The 17,895-nt window shown below is 42.8% G+C and overlaps 1 long non-coding RNA gene across 2 annotated transcripts in view; it reads left to right on the forward strand.

Moving 5' to 3' along the window:
- Positions 1–17,822, forward strand: part of LOC309349145 — a 60,202-nt gene extending 42,380 nt beyond the window's left edge. For both annotated transcript variants that reach the window (XR_014159762.1, XR_014159763.1), the window contains exon 2: positions 17,022–17,822. This is a non-coding gene — a long non-coding RNA (uncharacterized lncRNA). The remainder of the gene's footprint in view (positions 1–17,021) is intronic.
- The last annotated feature ends 73 nt before the right edge of the window (positions 17,823–17,895 follow it).

Raw genomic sequence — 17,895 nt, forward strand, 5'->3', positions numbered from 1 at the left:
CATACTTTCAGGTTTCTGCATTCATGGGAGGGGACCCTCCTAATTTGGGATAGGAAAAGTTTCGCTATCTGGGAGATGTTGACAAGTAAAATACAGCCCCCAGCTTGAATTTTAACAGCAGCCTCAAACGCTCCGGTTTCATGAGAGCACTGCATCTGACTGTCAGACGATCATTACATTGCAGTAATTATTCTGCCTTAACCCTGCTGTCAGTGCTTAGCACAAGCAATCCAGTTCAAGTTTTGATTGTGCACCGTTCACTACCGGGTACCTGGAGGTAGTTTAATTGAAGGAAGGAACCCTTCCAAGTTCTATAACCACATATTGTGAATGCATATGAGGAAGCATGCATATAGTGAATGGGAAGAATAAGTAGCTAGACTGACTGCTCACTCCCGAGTAGCCTGACCTATAATCCACCAGAATGGGCTGCAAGTGAGTCAGGGGAGGGAGTGGGGTGACAAGAGTCTGCAAGCCTCGAGACTTCTCCTGGTGGCCTATAGGCTTCGGGGGGGGGGGTGTCACGGAAAGAGGTTGAATGCCTTTGGAGAGTGTGGCGTTTCTTCTTCTCCCTTCGAGGGTGCTGTCAGGTAGCTGACAGGTAGGATGGAGGAGAAAGTAAATTTTGTTTGCATCCTGATGAGACGCTCCCTCATTCACCTCATTCTCAGACCAGTACGTGAGAAGAAGCACTTTGCGCTTCCCTCAATTTTGCGCTGCAGCACTCCAGCCAAGCAATATGAAGAGAGAAAATGTATCTTTTTGTGGGGCATGGAAATGCATAGATTAGTGAAGGCACAGTACAAAAAAAATGCTTTATATAATAGGAAATGGCTTGCAAAAAAGGGGGGTGGTATTAGTCCCAATTGCATGCAACAGTGTGTTTGTATTTTTGTACTAAATGGGTGATGAATATTCACGAGGGTTTAAAAAATAATAACTATAATTGGAAATTGCTATGGAAATGTGAAAAGCTGCATTTGAGATAGGAAGAATGGAGAACTGAAACCAATGGATCTGTCTATCCCTGTTGACAGGTTGGTAGCCAGTGAGGGAAATTCAGGAACTAGCCTGCCGGCCAGATCCTTTTCCTACACAACACACCTTAAACCCCGTCCCTGCCTTAGCCAGGGAGAGTCCTTGATTTTATCCCCAGTAAATCAATGCCCTCATTTTGCCTTTGGGGAGAGGGCTGTGTCAGATATGGTCTCCCAGTCTGCAGATTCCCTTTCCAAGGAGGCCCAACTGATGAAAACATTGTTATCATTTTAGCACGGCAGGGGGCGGGGGAGAATCCTCTTTATTGATCCAGGCATTTTATGGACAGTTTCTGATTTTTTTATCTGCCACTTTCATTTGTGGTCTGCTTTATTATATATTATTTTCAATTGTGGTTTTGGGGTTTTTTTGTTTTTCATTCTTACCTTGTTGCAAACAGCACTGGTTTCCATTTTGATGATGGACTTATAAAATATTTTGAAGAAATACATTTTGGGGAATGCATTTAAAACATGCATTCAACATGTGCACGGCAGTGTAAAGCACTCTCCCTCACACACACACTCACACACCTGTCTGTCCTGGAAGAAAATGAGAAAGCTTAACATATTTGTTTACTATAAGAAGAAGAAGAAAAATCAGATTTGTTGCGAGTTTAAACATTCTGTTAAACATTCTTAAGCTTAAGAGGACCTAAAATCAGGACGTAAGTTTATTAATGAGATAAAAATAAATTACTAACAAATAATTTAAATGAAACTGCTACAGTCAGTTTATGAACATACCTGCGTCGGAAATGGGAAATGAAGTGTACTCAGGATACAATAGTGTAAGCTGCATTTACCCTGGACAAGAGATGATTAAGAGGCAACATGTGAACACCATTCGAAGGGTTGTCTAATAGACGATGGAGCAAATTTCTTTCTTTCTTTCTTTGTGTGGCTACAGACAGTAGGAATCCAAAGCAACTTACAAGAAAGGAGATTTCAGCAAAACATTACCAAGGACTGCCTGGTGGTAGGAGCTGTTTGACAGTGGGAGAGACTTCCTTGGAAGATGGTGGACTTTCCTCTGTTAAAGGGTTCTAAGCAGGGACTGGGTGGAAACCTATCGGATGTTGCCATAGTGGATTTCCTGCATCACCAGTCAGTTGGACAAGATAACCTTTGATGTCCATCACTTCTAAAGCACCTTTAGAAACATGTAATACTGAATTGGGAGACAGCATTGTGAGAACAGGAGTTTTATTTTTTATTTTTTTATTTTTATTTGATTTTACAAAATATAAACATACAACAACCAACCATTCAAAATCTGAATATCGTGATTACTCTGAATCTCCTGACTTCCCCCCATCTCTTCCATGGGTCATAATGATAATATTTACAACTGCATATCAGTATTTATCCAATTATTTTCATTCTAAATTATCCATACTTTCCATTACTTTACAAGTGTGGTTAAAATCCTGCCAATATTTTGACCTGCTTGCAATGGTCTCGTAAACAAGTTATAAACTTTTCCCATTCTTTTTTAAAGTTCTTGTCTTCTTGATTTCTGAGCTTCCCAGTTAATTTTGCCATCTTGGCATAGTCCATCATCTTGGTTTGCCATTCTTCTCTGGTCAGGGTTGACTCTTCCTTCCATTTCTGGGCCGGTAGTGTCCGCCCGGCTGTTGCCATATACATAAACTATCTTTTCTGATCCTTTGGGATCTCGGTACCTGTAATTCCTAATAAGAAAGCTTCTGTTTTTTTAACAAAAGTTATTTTGAACATTTTTTTTCATTTCATTATATATCATCTCACAAAAGTTTTTAACTACTTTACACAACCACCAAAAAACTCCATGAACTGGAGTTTTAGAGGCAACTTGAGAGTACCATGTTTTCAAGGGCTGTGTCTCAGATCTGGCTGAATCCTGTATCCTGAACTGATTTGTGCTGACCCAGATTGATGCAGCCCCAGATGACACTAAGCTGAATCAGGTCCCCCCCCCCTTCCAGGCTGATCCAGAGTTATCAAAAGCAGGGTCTGGTAGTGAGGGAAGGGAGGAGGCAACATGCAAACATATTATGTGTGTGTGTCTTTTCCTCCTTCCAGACTGCATGTTTAACCAGTGTCTTAAACATGTGGCCATGTTTAAGGAACCACATCTCCTTCTCCCCCCACCTCCCACCTGATTACAAGGCTCCAAAATTGGCTTGGGACCTGGACTGGGTACCACCTGACCTTGCTATGCCTCTGGGCATGCTACTACTTATGTTTAAAATCGTGCCACAGACCATTTAGCATCGTGTCTCGGGGTGGATCTACACACAGGGGGAAAACCCGCTATAAATAAGTCAGAAATTAAATCATTATAACAAAAGAAAAAGGGAAACTACGTAAAAATGCTATACTGTGGTACCTCGTGTTACGTACCGTCCCCCTTACTAATGCTGCGAGTTACGCACTCCACTAACCTGGAAGTAGACACCCCTTGTTGCGACCTTTGCCCCGGGATGCAAGTGGAAGTCGCACTCTGGCGGTGCGGCAGCAGCGAGAGCCGCCATTAGGGAAAGCGCACCTCATGTAACAAGCGGTTTCCTGTTATGAACGGAGCTCTGGAATGGATTAAGTACATAACATGAGGTACCACTGTAGAAAGGTTTCCTGCTTTCTGTCTCCCTCTGGTGTTGTATGTTTATAACACATTCAAATCACTGTTTTGGGACTAAGTCCTATGTGTGGCTCTTCCAATGACTGCATTGAGCATTGGTACTCAGACGGCAGCAGGACAGCCAAAAAGGAGGGAAAGAGGATCAGGGGAAATGGGAAGGGTTGTAGCTCAGTGGCACAGCATCTCCAGGGAGGGCCAAAAAGGAACCCGACCAGAAATACTTCCTGTGGTCTAAAACTGCCAAAGCAGATGTACCCTTTCTTTGCAATTAGTACCACGGTCATCACAGTTGGCCCAATATTGAGTATGATCCATTCTAACTGACAAGTACTTTTATATTATTGTTACATGAGTGTATTAAAGTGAAGAAGAGCCCTGCTTGATCTGACCAAAAATCCATCTAGTCCAGTGTTCTGTTCTCACAGTGGCAAACCCGATGTTTATGGGAAACCCCAAAGTAGAATGTGAACACAATAGCACTCTAGCCAGAATGTTAGACTGGAATTGTGTATATTCCAATTCAGATTGCTTGCCGTTAAGCCCACTGAATAGTCTTTAGCAAGGTTCCATCTCAGCCACATGGCTGTTGTGGGAAATAAATAGCATACATCCACATAGGCTGCTAGAGTTCTTTAAGGAAAAGTCCGGATGCAAATACAATATGGCAAATAAAAATTAACATTTTTTTGCATTCATCTATTTATGTGATAAAAAGTGGGGGCATGTGCTTCACTCTCCCATGGAAATGAGTAAGACTTAAAAGTGCTTATTTTGAGGTCAGTTGTGCCCTTAATACCGACTACCAAAGTAATAACATCCGATACAATATGCATACTCTGATAATTCAGTTCCATTGCCGTTGATATAGAGCAATAAATTATCCTGTGTTCACGTACATATATATAAAGTACATCTGTCAAAAATATTTCTATATATCAGCAAATCTGCAGTTCTCGGTTTGAAAACTGCCATTTTTCCTTTGCCTGTCTCATCTCTCTTGGAAGGGGGAAAAATCCTAAATATAAAAAGAGCATTTGCTGTTGTCTTTCTACTAAAGCTTTTAAATTTAAGAAATAATAGATGCCTGTCTAGACAACCCTAAAATTGTTTTAGTTACTGATGTATGGATGACTGATAAATGTCATCTTTTTCTGCCTGCAGTGCATTTTGCATCCAGTCTACTGACATTTGTCTATAGCTGACCTGATTTTGCATGAAGCATTTAAAATTTTACCACTCCGAAACTTCAGGATTCAGCCTGCAAAAAAAAGGGACTCCTTATATCTTCCTCTTTTCTTTTCTGGTAATCACATTAGCGATAAAGATTTGTACAAAGACCCCAAATAATGAAATGCATTGCATAACATTCCAGGTGAAATAGCAATTAATTCCCTAGCTTCATGTTCTCGTCTCCCTGCACAGATAAAAAGAGAAATGTTAAAGTATGGAAATAATGAACTAATTTAATCAAATATACTTGCTTTTGAAGACAGTGCTGCAAATGTGCTTGTTGTTTACCACTGATTACTATAAAATCACAGACTCATAGAATTGCAGAGCTAGAGGGACCATGAGGGTCATCTAGTCCAACCCTCTGCAATGCAGGAATCTTTTGCCCAACATGGAGCTCGAACCCATAACCCTGTGATGAAGAGTCTCATGCTCTACCAACTGTAAAAGAAGCTATATTTCTGTCAATAGCTGTGACTCTGGGTCCAGAATCTTACATGTGCCTGGGATTCCCAGGACCAGCAGGTGAAAATCTGAAAGCACAGGGCTCTGGACTTGCCACCCGTTTTACACTTTACAAAGAAAGATTCCATTTAAGTATAGGTTTGCCGTTCAGCCAGCAAACACCACCGCCAGCTGAACAGCGTTTTTTGTGTGGAATGCTCAGTGCTCCTCAAATTTACCGTCAGTAAATTCAAAAAGAAAATGCTAATGAATAAAATAACATAATATCCATAATAAAACAGTAACCAGAGACTATCAGCAAAAATCAGGGACTCATCAAACAATCGAATTTCCAACACTGGCATTAAAATCTCCAGCCAAATCTACCATGGAATTGGAGAATAGGCATCAACTTAGCATTCAGTAATATGGTTCAGTCCCAGTTAAAAAAAACAATACCAAAACTTCTTCCAATAGTGTTCTCTGTGAAGGGTGGGGATATGCACAGCTAAATCCCAACCATCAGACAATGCATATTGAACTCTAATTTTGAGACTAATAAATATAGCTGCCCCATCCAATGGCCAACCCTTATTTATAGCACAAGCCTATGCCTGCTGCTCAGAAGTAAGCCCCATTAAGTTGAATGGGACTTTCTCCAAGGTAGGTTTGCATGCAATTAGTCCCTTAGTGATTTATCTGCAGGGCTAAAACCATATTTTATATTCAGGATTTGCTAATTTGTCCATATTGCAAAAACAGTAAGAGAAGGTTGTCACCTTCCTTGATCTTGACAAGTGGCAGTAAAGCTTTGCCTTTTCTAGGGTACGAAGTCAGTGATAGGAGGAAGCTTCACCCGCTGGCTTTGTACTTCTGTTCCGGCTGTGAAAAGCATAAGAATCCAGGAGAGAGAAAAGAATGGGCAGCTCTGAAGAAGACTAAGTATGGAAAAACAATGACAGAAGTTGTCTACTCAACGGCTCAGAAGAACGACTGCATAATGCAAAATAATAACACTGAGAATTTCTATAGCATACTTTAAATACTTAACGTGCTTCCTGTTTATGATGGGCAAGATCTCCTTAGCTCAGTTGTGAATTGGCTCAGAATGTTAAGTGAGCTTTCCAAGAAGCATTCAGGAAAAGCTTTTCCCTTTGTTTGACTTGGCTTGAAATAGTAGTACAGTGGTACCTCGGGTTACAGATGCTTCGGGTTACAGACACTTCAGGTTACAGACTCCGCTAACCCAGAAATAGTACCTCGGGTTAAGAACTTTGCTTCAGGATGAGAACAGAAATCGTGTGGTGGTGGCGTGGTGGCAGTGGGAGGCCCCATTAGCTGAAGTGGTACCTCAGGTTAAGAACAGTTTCAGGTTAAGAATGGACCTCCAGAACGAATTAAGTTCTTAACCAGAGGGACCACTGTACATGCATCCCCACACTGATGTTGCTGTGTGTATGCTCCTGATCACACTACTGCCTGAGAATTGTAGTTTGATGCATGATTGACATGGCACCAAATGCATTAGCTGCTGCAATGCCACAGCTCAAACATTGCCCCGGTTTATTTCTATCATTTATTAAATTTATATCCTGCCCTTCCTCCCTAAGGAACTCCAAAAAATGACTTTACTTGTGCACATTGCATTGTTTTGTAGCTTATGTGCCCATTTTAAAAAACCATGCAGCTTCATGTCAACCCCTCAGTCAGTAGAGCATGAGACTCTTGAGATCTCAAGGTCGTGGGTTCGAGCCCCACATTGGGCGACAATATTCCTGCATTGCAGGCTACAATTCTATGATAACCAAGGAGAGGTTAATCCAAAGTAAGATATTAATACAGAGGACTTTGGTGAACTCACCTACTTCATCTAGACGCAATGGGTTGTAGACAATGCTAGTCATACTCAGAGTATACCCATTGAAATTAATAGACATGACCAACTTAGGTTCATTAATTTCAATAGGTCTGCTCTGAATAGAAGTTAGTTGAATACAATGCCAGGATCCTACACAGGATCATCTTTTTGGTGCTTGGTTGTGCCACATTGCTGTCTGTTTTTACTGTATTACCATGTGCTTTTTATGGTTGCAAGTTGTCCCAGGGAACCTTTTAAGGTGAGGTAGGAAGGCTTTTATAAATAAATCCTTCTCGTTTAAAATGCCAGGCCAGAGAAGAACTTGGGAAATGGTGCTTGATCTGGAATGCATCCAGCCTTTATGACCTAGACAAATTTGTATCTCGAATCAGGTAATCACAATCTTCTCACCATCACTACTTATGTAATTATCTCAGTGACAGCCCTGTAAGAAGGCTAGAACTGTAAGAAGGCTAGGATGAATTTGAGTTGAGATTTAAATCAAAAACTTTCAGCTTTCTTGCTACAACTCTTTGTCCTTGGTACTCACTGAGCTACCAGACATTTCCTCTGCTACTTACTAAGCAATAGGTGGAAACTTACATGTATACACTAGGACACTTTTTTCAGGGTGGGGTAGAGATGAATCTGTATTCTGTAGAAAATTGGGGTGCTGCCAAAGTTGGGGTGCTGGTCCAAGTGTAGGGAACCTTTGGCCCTCCAGATGTTGCTGATCTACAACATCCATGGCCATGCTTGTTGGGCCTGATTGGAATAGTAGTTCCTCAACATCTGGAGGGCTCCAGGCTCCCTACACCTGATCCATATTATGACCTTGCTCCACTTGCAATGCTTGGCTTCATTACAAGTAGGATCGCCACACACCCCACAATCCCTTTTTAGTCTCTGTGCAAAGTTCTCTATCACTGGGAATGCTGCAGTAACAGTGTAAAGCTTAGGACAGGGGTGCCCAAATTTTTTTCAAAGAGGGCCAGATTTGATGAAGTGAACATGCATGAGGGCCAACCAATTCAAATTTTCAAATTGAAGTTGTTCAGCTTTTTTTTTTTTTACGATTTACCCCAAAGTTGCTGAGCTTTTTTTAGGATTGAAGCTGCTACAGACCAGCTCCTATCTAATCATATGTTTCTCCAAAGAATCATGAGGACTGGAATCTTAGCTCGTTTTAAGGGAATCTTAGCTCATTTTAAGGGAAAAACAGGCAGGGGAAAACAGGCAGCCCTGTTTAGGGAATCTTTTAATGTTTTAGTGTTTTGTTGGAAGCCACCCAGAGTGACTGGGGAAACCCAGCCAGATGGGCAGGGTATAAATAATAATAATTATTGTTATTAATGGGCCACAGCTCAGGGGGGCAGCACCCGCTTCGCATGCAGGCAGTGTCCCAGGTTCAGTCCCCGCAGGCAGCATCTCCAGGTGGGGTTGGGACTGCCCCCTGGCTGAAACCCTGGAGAGCCACTGCTGCCAGTCAGTGTTGGGAATATTGAGGTACATGGACCTGGTGGTCTGACTTGGCAGCTTCCCTAAAATCCTGGGCAGAGTTATGGAATGAATGCATGGGGGGGCTGCATGCAAAGATATGGGGGTGCACGTTTCTGTGGCTGGTGGAAAAGGCTTGCTTTTGAACCTGCCCAAAAAAACTGTCCCCCCCAAATATTGCACCCAGAGAGAGTGTGGAATTGGTCATGTCAATGACCACAGCAAATGCCCCCCCCCCTTTAACCCAAGCAATGATTTCCAAACGCCTCCCACCCACTCAACCCCGCCCACTCAACGCCCCCCCCCACAATAGCCCCTCTTTTTAATAATGCCCACTTAGTCTATATCTGTCCCTAATAACACTCCCCCTCCCTGTTGCCCTAGTGGTATTTCCCAGGTCTCCCCTCCCCCCTACTCACTTCATGGTCTCGCCCAGCCTCCAATCCCATTGGCCTCCGCAGCTGCTCATGTCGGTCCACTCTAGGTAAGCTTTTTCTTCTTCTGTGCATGCCTTCGCCGCTGCACTCTATTGGTCGGAAGGACCCGTCAGGTCACGCTTCTGGTTGGCTAAGATGAATAAAGCTCCGCCCCACATTCAAGCGAGTACTTACCGCCTACCGGTAAGTAAAAAAAAAAAAGCAAGAATAAAAGGTGAAGGCTGGCGGCCGGCGGTGGCTACACGGGACACATGACGAGGTCTGGCGGGCCGGATTCGGGCCCGCGGGCCTTGTGTTTGACACCCGTGGCTTAGGATATTATTAACCTCTAAATACCATAAACTGGAAGGGACACGGGTGGCGCTGTGGGTTAAACCACAGAGCCTAGGACTTGCCGATCAGAAGGTCGGTGGTTCAAATCCCTGCAACGGGGTGAGCTCCCGTTGCTCAGTCCCTGCTCCTGCCAACCTAGCAGTTCAAAAGCACATCAAAGTGCAAGTAGATAAATAGGTACCGCTCCGGCGGGAAGGTAAACGGTGTTTCTGTGCGCTGCTCTGGTTCGCCAAAAGCGGCTTAGTCATGCTGGCCACATGACCTGGAAGCTGTACGCCGGCTCCCTCAGCCAATAAAGTGAGATGAGTGCCGCACCCCCAGAGTCAGTCACAACTGGACCTAATGGTCAGGGGTCCCTTTACCTTTACCTTTACCATAAACTGGACAACCAGTTAGCTGTCTTAGGGAAAATGAATATCCCAGGGTCCCCAGTGGCTGGCATGCTTGTGGGAGTTGGGGACAGAGAATTTAGACCTCATTACCCTCCCAGTAATATAGCTGAGAGAACAATAGGAACCAAATTCAAAACTGGACATATTAAAATATAAATAAGAAGGCTATTTCCTGACTTTTGGAGGGAAGGAACTCTGTTTTCTGAATCCAGTTCTGAACAGAGCAGAGAGACATTGCCCATCACTTGCAAAATGTCAAGCCCAAGTAGGCTTTGATTCCAAACGCACAGTAATGGCAATAATAAGAAAGTTTCCCATTTTTGTGTGAATTTAGAGAACTAAGTTCTCTGACTCTCATTCACATAGAACAGTTGCTATTTGCAGAACTGCAGCTAAGGTTATGATTGAAGAAGCTCCGACAAGTCAGATGAAGTCCTGGAAAGGACATCAGGAAAGAGTTGAAAATAGCAATAATACCGTGTAATGAAAAAAAAAAACTAAAAAAAGACCCCCAAATCCCCCTATAGGATAAAAAGGAAAATGGGATAGGGATGGGAATTCAATTGCCATAATAAAGCGACAAAAATGAAAAAGAGCAGCATCCATGCAGGGATGGTAATTGCCTTTGCATCCAGTGTCTAATGCTTGAAATAAAATAAAATAAAAAAGCTATAAAAGCAGAAAAACAGGAATAATCATCATCATCATAAACAGTTAGGTCCCATTGTGATTGATGGTCCTCCTGTGTCCAGTTTGCCTCTGCAAATTCAATTTGTAACCAAATAAATATTTGGCACTGCTTGCTGTAGTTCCTGCGACAGCAGCAAGAAATCATTTGCACATAAATAGATTTGTCCTCAAAAATGCAAAGCGTTCCATGTCCATCATCCCAGAGGTGAGACAATTCTTTACAGCTGATAACTACTTTTCCATAATGCCCAGTGCCAGGTAGGAGTGTCAAAGTTCTTTTTTCTTCCACTGACAGGTGCTATGTGTCTCTAATAGGGTGCCCAAGTGTCCATTTTTTTCACATGATTTTTCAGATCAGTTCTTCACATTTCTGCAGCAATTTGTGGGTGTTTTTTTTTTTTTTTTTTTTAAAAAGATCTTCATGACAATTTGTCAGCACTTCGGGTCTGAATTCCTCCTAATAAACATATTTTTTGAATGCAGTTTTGACTAACATACAAATTTATGCAAGGGATTCCCCCACCCCCATATAACACAATTGATAAGTTATTATACCCCAGCATATGGGTTGGTTCCTGCCCCCCCCCCTTTTACACATTGCTTGCCTGGAGGACTGCATCGCAAAATTCAGAGAAGGGCACCGTTCAAAAAATGGCTGTGTTTTAGTTCTTGTATTATTCTGGGAAGTGCAACTCAGGTAGGTTTGTGTTTAAATGAGTACTGGATCAACATTTTTCCTTCATCCCTTAGCCTGGCCCCAACTCTATGAGTTATAACATTTATTTTTTTAATTGTTTATTCCATTTATATACCACTTTTTACTTCCAAGGAGCTCAAGGTGGGGTACATGGTTCTCCTTCTCCCCATTTCATCCTCACAACAACCCTGTGAGGTAGGTTAGGCCAAAAGATGAGGATGATGAAGAAGAAGAGTTTGGATTTGATATCCCGCTTTATCACTCCCTTTAAGGAGTCTCAAAGCGGCTAACATTCCTCCTTCCCCCACAACAAACACTCTGTGAGGTGAGTGGGGCTGAGAGACTTCAGAGAAGTGTGACTAGCCCCAAGGTCACCCAGCAGCTGCATGTGGAGGAGCGGAGACGCGAACCCGGCTCCCCAGATTACGAGTCCACCACTCTTAACCACTATACCACAGTGGCTCTCCACACTGGCCCAAGGTCACCCAGTGAGCTTCATGACTGAGTGGGGATTCAAACCCTGGTCTCCGAACACTCCTAGGGGCTGAGGTCCCTTTGACCCTCACAATAAAATATTTGAGTTGATGGCCATTGCCATTCAACTGGTCTGTTTTCACCACATCATGTGATTGATTATATGGGGCAGGGCTTACCTACCCCTTATAATTTATTCAAGATGGCACTCCTGGTTGTAGGACACTCCCCAAGCAGACTGCGAGGGAAGAAAGGAGAGGAAGAGGACTTGGGCTGTCACCATTATGTTTAATATTCTTCAAATTGGAATAGAAGCCTATTGCAATACAGACATGACTATGATCCCCTCTTCACGTCTCTTCAGAGATGAAGCGGGAAACCAAGATAATTCAGATTACAAGAGGTGTAGTGGATTAATTTGTGGTGGAAGTAAAAGAAAGACAGTTGTGACAAGGGTATTAGTTAACAACATCCAGAAAGAATTCCAGAAGAGCTATTCTTGCTTTACAAATGCACTGGACTTTTTGAAGATATTTCTGGCAAGAAAGATAAAAGGAGCGTTAAGTGCATTATATATTTAAATTTTCCAAAGGTATTTGAAAAGGTAGCACGCAAGTGGCTTGTTTTGAAAATAAAGACCCACACAGTACAGCAGAAGGAACAAAGTGAATAAAGAACAGGAGAGGTGATAGTGGGGGAAAGAAGGAATAATGAATATAATGCATTTCTTTAATGATGGGCCTATTCTCCTGAGAAGTCTGACAAGCATCAAAGATAACCCTGCTGCATGGAACCAGTGCAACTGTGCCTTTGAAATGTAATCTCACAAATATGCTGCCATTTGACTGCAAGAGCAAAAATGTTTATCTACAATGCAAAATTTTCTTTATCTTGGGTTTTTGAATTAAGCTTCCTTCTTGGTGCCAGACAAGGACAAGAATAATTACTACTATTTCTAAATAACTGTGCGTGGTATCTTTAAACAACTGGGAGCAGACACATTGAACTCCTTTGTGTGTTGTCACGATACAGGGAAAGATAGTGAAGAAGAAAACAGGAAAGCACAGTCCTTCAATGGCTTGTATACTGATGTCTCTCAGTTGACGCATGATCACTTCATGCTGAAAGGAGACAATTGATGCACATAGAATTTCCTCCGCAGGGGTGGGAACACTGGTCAGTCAAAGCTCTTGCCCCCATAGAGAGAACTTACATCCATTTTCTCCAACTTGGTGCTCATTAGGTTTTTTGGATTGCAGCTCCTAGTCATTGTTGCCAATTGTCAGAGATGTTGCCATTTGGATTGCAGCTCCTAGTCATTGTTGCCAATTGTCAGAGATTGTTGCCAATTGTCAGAGATGTTGTTGTAGACCAACATCTGGAAGGAGCCAGTTTGGATAAGGCTGCCTTATATACCTTCTAGCTGCTTCCTTCAAGACTGAACCAATCACACGTCAGCTGAGGGATGTTGCTATCACATGTATCATCTTTTGTCAGGGGGCTGTCAGCAGCTCCTAGTTGGTTGCCCAGGAAATTCTAAAGACAAGGAAAAGTTTCTTACAGTCCTTTTTTATCTCAAACTTTACAAAGAGAGAGGCTATAGAACCCAGCCTCTTGGACAATAGCATTGTCCTGAGTAAATCTCTGCTCCCCGTCTCTCCCACTTCTTCATTCGTCACTTCTACATGTGCTGCTTCATGCCCTCTGTCTTTGAGCTCTTTGCTCTCCTACTTTTAAGGCTTGCCGGGTTCTGGGAGATGGAGGGTCTGGAATACTTTCTAGTGACAATATGTTAGCCAGCTGCTGCTCTGGCTCTGCCTGCTCCCATGATTGCCCAACTTTCCCCCCTCATCTGCCTCTGAGCTGCGACCTCCCTCAAACCCCTGTTGCACATCTATACGGTCTTCCTCTTCCTCCTCCCTGGAAGGGTCTCCAGGAGAGTGTCTCCACCACCACTCCTCCTCTGCCCAGCCCCTGACATCTTTGAAGGAGCAGAGCTAGCCCAGCCCTGCTGGTTCCCATATGTGTGCCAAGCCTCCACAAACCATCTTTCTTTCCCAGTCCATTGCATTAGAAGTGGGCAATTTGTTGATTAAAAGAGAGTGGCTTCTAACTAGGTTTTAGCCAGAGTAGACCCCCTGAGATAAATGAGCATGTCTAAGTTTCATTCAATGGGTTTACTCTGAGTAAAACTTAATTGAAAACCACCCAAATTACCTACACTGATTGCTTTCTCAGCTGTCCTTTCTGTCACAAGCGTATGCCATGTTGTAACTGACCTGCTAGATCTGGCAAAAGCTTTCCTATCATGCCTGGTGCCAGATGTTGACCACATTAGATCAAGCACCCTGTGGGCTTGGGGAGGGCTTGTTAGCAGCTCAACTTAATTGCATTCAACTTAATTGCATTCCTGGATAGCCCTGCAAATTCTTTTCAGCCATGAGCCAATCTCAGCACCCATTCAGCTGTGAGCCAATCACGGCCATTTTAAATTGCCAAAAGTAATTTCATTTATCTTTTGGCCCGGGCATTGCATTTGGGGTAGTTTAAGATCATTGGCAGCCAACATGGATAGGAACTGAGGATTGCTCCAGTTCTGCCACTCACGCATTGCTGAAGTGTTTCCAGGGGTGGCAGAGAAAGCTTGCTCCTGCAAGCACCCCAAACAGGGCTGGACCCTTCCCTGATTTGGGGGTTGGGGTTGGGAGGGGTCCCAGTTGGCACCATGCCAAAGGCTCTATGGAGTCTGACACCAGCCCTGCTTCATCTGTTAGTGGTGACCATAACTTTTGCTGTTGTACAGAGAATGATTCCTAAGGAATCCTGACCTGAACAGCAGCAATAAGAGTGTCCACAAGCCCCTTTCTACAATCCATAATGTTCTTCAGATGTGTGTTGAGAAAGGAATCTGGCAGTGTAATCAAAACTTGGTTAAACCTTCATACTTCATTTATGGCACCACTGAAGTCTGGAATTCATTCTGCATGAGCCATATTCACAGTGAACGAATGTGTGGTTTGCTTTTTCTTGCATTTGATAATTGTGGCATATGACTTAATTGATAAGCAGCCCTTGTGGCTATGGAAAAGGATGGAAAAGGATGCTATGTTTATTTCTATGAGGAAGAGGAACCACTGAGTCCTGTTGATTTCAGTTGCACAGGCTGAATGACCCAAACTTGTAAATTTCACAGTGGATGTTATTTCAAAGAACATAAACATGTTGTCTCAGTAGTGATAGTGCTTTCTTTTGTCCTCCAAGCCTGATTTCTGATTATTTCACTTCCTTATTAAGTTCCCTACAACTTGCCCTGGTGCTCAAAATGGGTGAAGCTGTTCTGTCATATTAGTAGAAAGTGCTTGTTGCCTTTCTGCTACTTCAACAGCAACGCTTGAGCAATGCTATGTCACTTCATTCAATTTTCAGCCCTCATCGCCTTCCTTTTCTCAGTTTTGATCAAAGTCAAAAGAAGTTGGTGGTTTTGCTCTGAATAAATGTCGAAGAGCCATTTCCTTTTTTTATTATTCTGAAAATAATGCATTTGATTAAAACTGACATGTGCATTCCTAGAAAATTTTAGCAGATTATTCAGTGGCCATTTGATGACACAGATGAAGTTTGCAAGAGTGGGTTGGCAACCTATCTGTATGCACTGAGAAGCAGGTCCCACTCCATTCAATGAGAATCGCTTCCAAATAATTATGAATACAGTTGCAGCAACTGTGTCATGAAAAGAGCAAGTTTTATGCATAAACAGTCATACGTTCGGTTGCGAATGCTGTGGGTTACTTCTGGGTTTTGGCGCTCGCGCATGCGCAAAGCCACTAAATCGCATTTTGAGCATGCGCAGAAGAGCTGAATCACATCACGTGCATGCACAGACGCAGCGCTGTGGGTTGTGAATGCTGTGGGTTGTGAACGTGCCTCCCGCATATATCATGTTCGCAACCCGAGGTTCCACTGTATATCGTATTTTCATAAACTGCAACTAGGTAAAGGTAAAGGGACCCCTGACCATTAGCTCCAGTCGTAGACAACTCTGGGGTTGTGTCGCTCATCTCACTTTATCGGCCAAGGGAGCCGGCCTACAGCTTCTGGGTCATGTGGCCAGCATGACTAAGCCGCTTCTCGCGAACCAGAGCAGAGCACGGAAACGCCGTCTACCTTCCCGCCGGAGCGGTACCTATTTATCTACTTGCACTTTGATGTGCTTTCAAACTGCTAGGTAGTGTTCAGATAGATATTAATGAGTCGGAATTCCTCCAAGATCTGTGAACCCCTAACTCTTAAATATTTAACCTTATGTATTAAACATACTCGGGTTATAATCCAGACAGACCTAAACTCATTCAAAACCCATTGACTTCAATGGAAGCATCAATCCATGCTTAAATCTCTCACATTGAGTTGGATCTAAAATAAGGCTGTTGCTTGTAAGGAAGCTAACTTTTACATGAATTTCACTGTGACCAGTGCTGCAATCCTATACACACCAGGAACAGCCTCACTGAACTCAACTGGGTATTTTTCTGAGTACAGTGGTGCCTCGCAAGACGAAAATAATCCGTTCCGCGAGTCTCTTCGTCTAGCGGATTTTTCGTCTTGCGAAGCATCCCTATTAGCGGCTTAGCGGATTAGCCCTATTAGCGGCTTAGCGGCCTTTCGTCTAACGGGTTTTTCGTCTTGCGAGGCATTCGTCTTGCGGGGCACCACTGTAGACATGATAGGATTGCATTCTTTGAGATAAGAAAGTACAGTAATACCTCCGCAAACGTCCGCCTCGTCTAGCGTCCATTCCAGCGAACGTCCGCAGCAAGCCAGGAAGTACTGGAACGGGTTACGCCTGGTTTGCCGCTCGCGCATGTGCAGAAATGCTAAATCGTGCTTCGCACATGCGCAAAAGCACAAACCATTCCACATGCGTGCACAGATGCAGCACTTTGCCCTGCATCCTTTTCAGCTAGTGGCTGGGGCTCTGGAACGGATCCTGGTCGCAAAACAAGGTACGACTGTAGATGAATTAATTTGTCCAGGTGTCAATCTACTCTTAACAGTCTTTAACTTAGGGTGGAGGTTGTGTGTAGAGTTCAGCATGAATACCTTTCACAGCATGAATACCTTTCAGTAGAAGTTCCAGAGAGGTAACTGAACAAAGCAATTTGTGTGCTGCAGAAGAGAGTATCAAAATACCGCACAATGATTTCACTGATAGCAAAACTATTTCTGGAAACAAAGATAATTTAAATGGTCTGTTATTCTGCAAGTTTGCACCCATTTTGAGTACATTCTTTGTATTTTAATGTTGACAGTTACTCATGGATGAGCGCTGTTAAGATCCAGCAGTTCTACAGCCTAGGAGCAAGACTTTCTTCAGCACATCAACCTGCTTTGACTAGATCCCAGGGGAAAATCAGCCGAAGAACTGTTTAGATTGAAAGCTGCCATCTTCACAACATGGACACAAATTCACAATTGGGTCATCAAATGTTCGAACTACATGGCTGCTGCTATTGTCTGCCATAGGAATCTCCATTTTCCTTGCACTTGACAGTAGCAAAAATGAAATATGAAGTTGTAAGAAGATATGAAAATATGAAATGGAGAAAGAAATACTTGACTCCAGCTTTGATGGAAATCTATGTGTATTGAATTTATTTTGGCTGGTGTATAGAAACTTTTTAATCTATGTCACTTTTTTTGCCAAAGTAATTTTTCAGCTGCTGTATTTATGTACTTCTTCTACATCAAAGTTGTTTTTGAATTCCCAGAGATCATGAATCTGCTTCTCCCTTTCTGCCTGTACTTTGAATATGTAGATTTCTTCCCAAAACTTAGAAGTTCAAACTGTGGCCACTGGCTATGCAGCTGAACGATTTCAAAAAAAGTAATTATCCAGAGTGCTGTATGGCTACCATTTTTATATTCCTTCTTGTCTTCTTTTCTTTATTCAGGTACATAAGCAGAGTGTAATATGGATAGTTACCATATTTTTCCATCTATAAGACGCCCCCATGTATAACACGCCCCCTATTTTGGGGGACTCCGATTTAAGAAAATGGGGAGAGATCTATCAGTGTATAAGATGCCCCCAAATTTTGGACATTATTTTTTAGAGGGGAAACCTAGTCTTATACATGGAAAAATATGGTAGATATCCACAGATAATTCTATTTAAACCATACA

Source organism: Podarcis erhardii, assembly GCF_964252035.2.
Source record: "Podarcis erhardii genome assembly, chromosome: 8".
In the NCBI taxonomy this organism is placed as follows: Eukaryota; Metazoa; Chordata; class Lepidosauria; order Squamata; family Lacertidae; genus Podarcis; species Podarcis erhardii.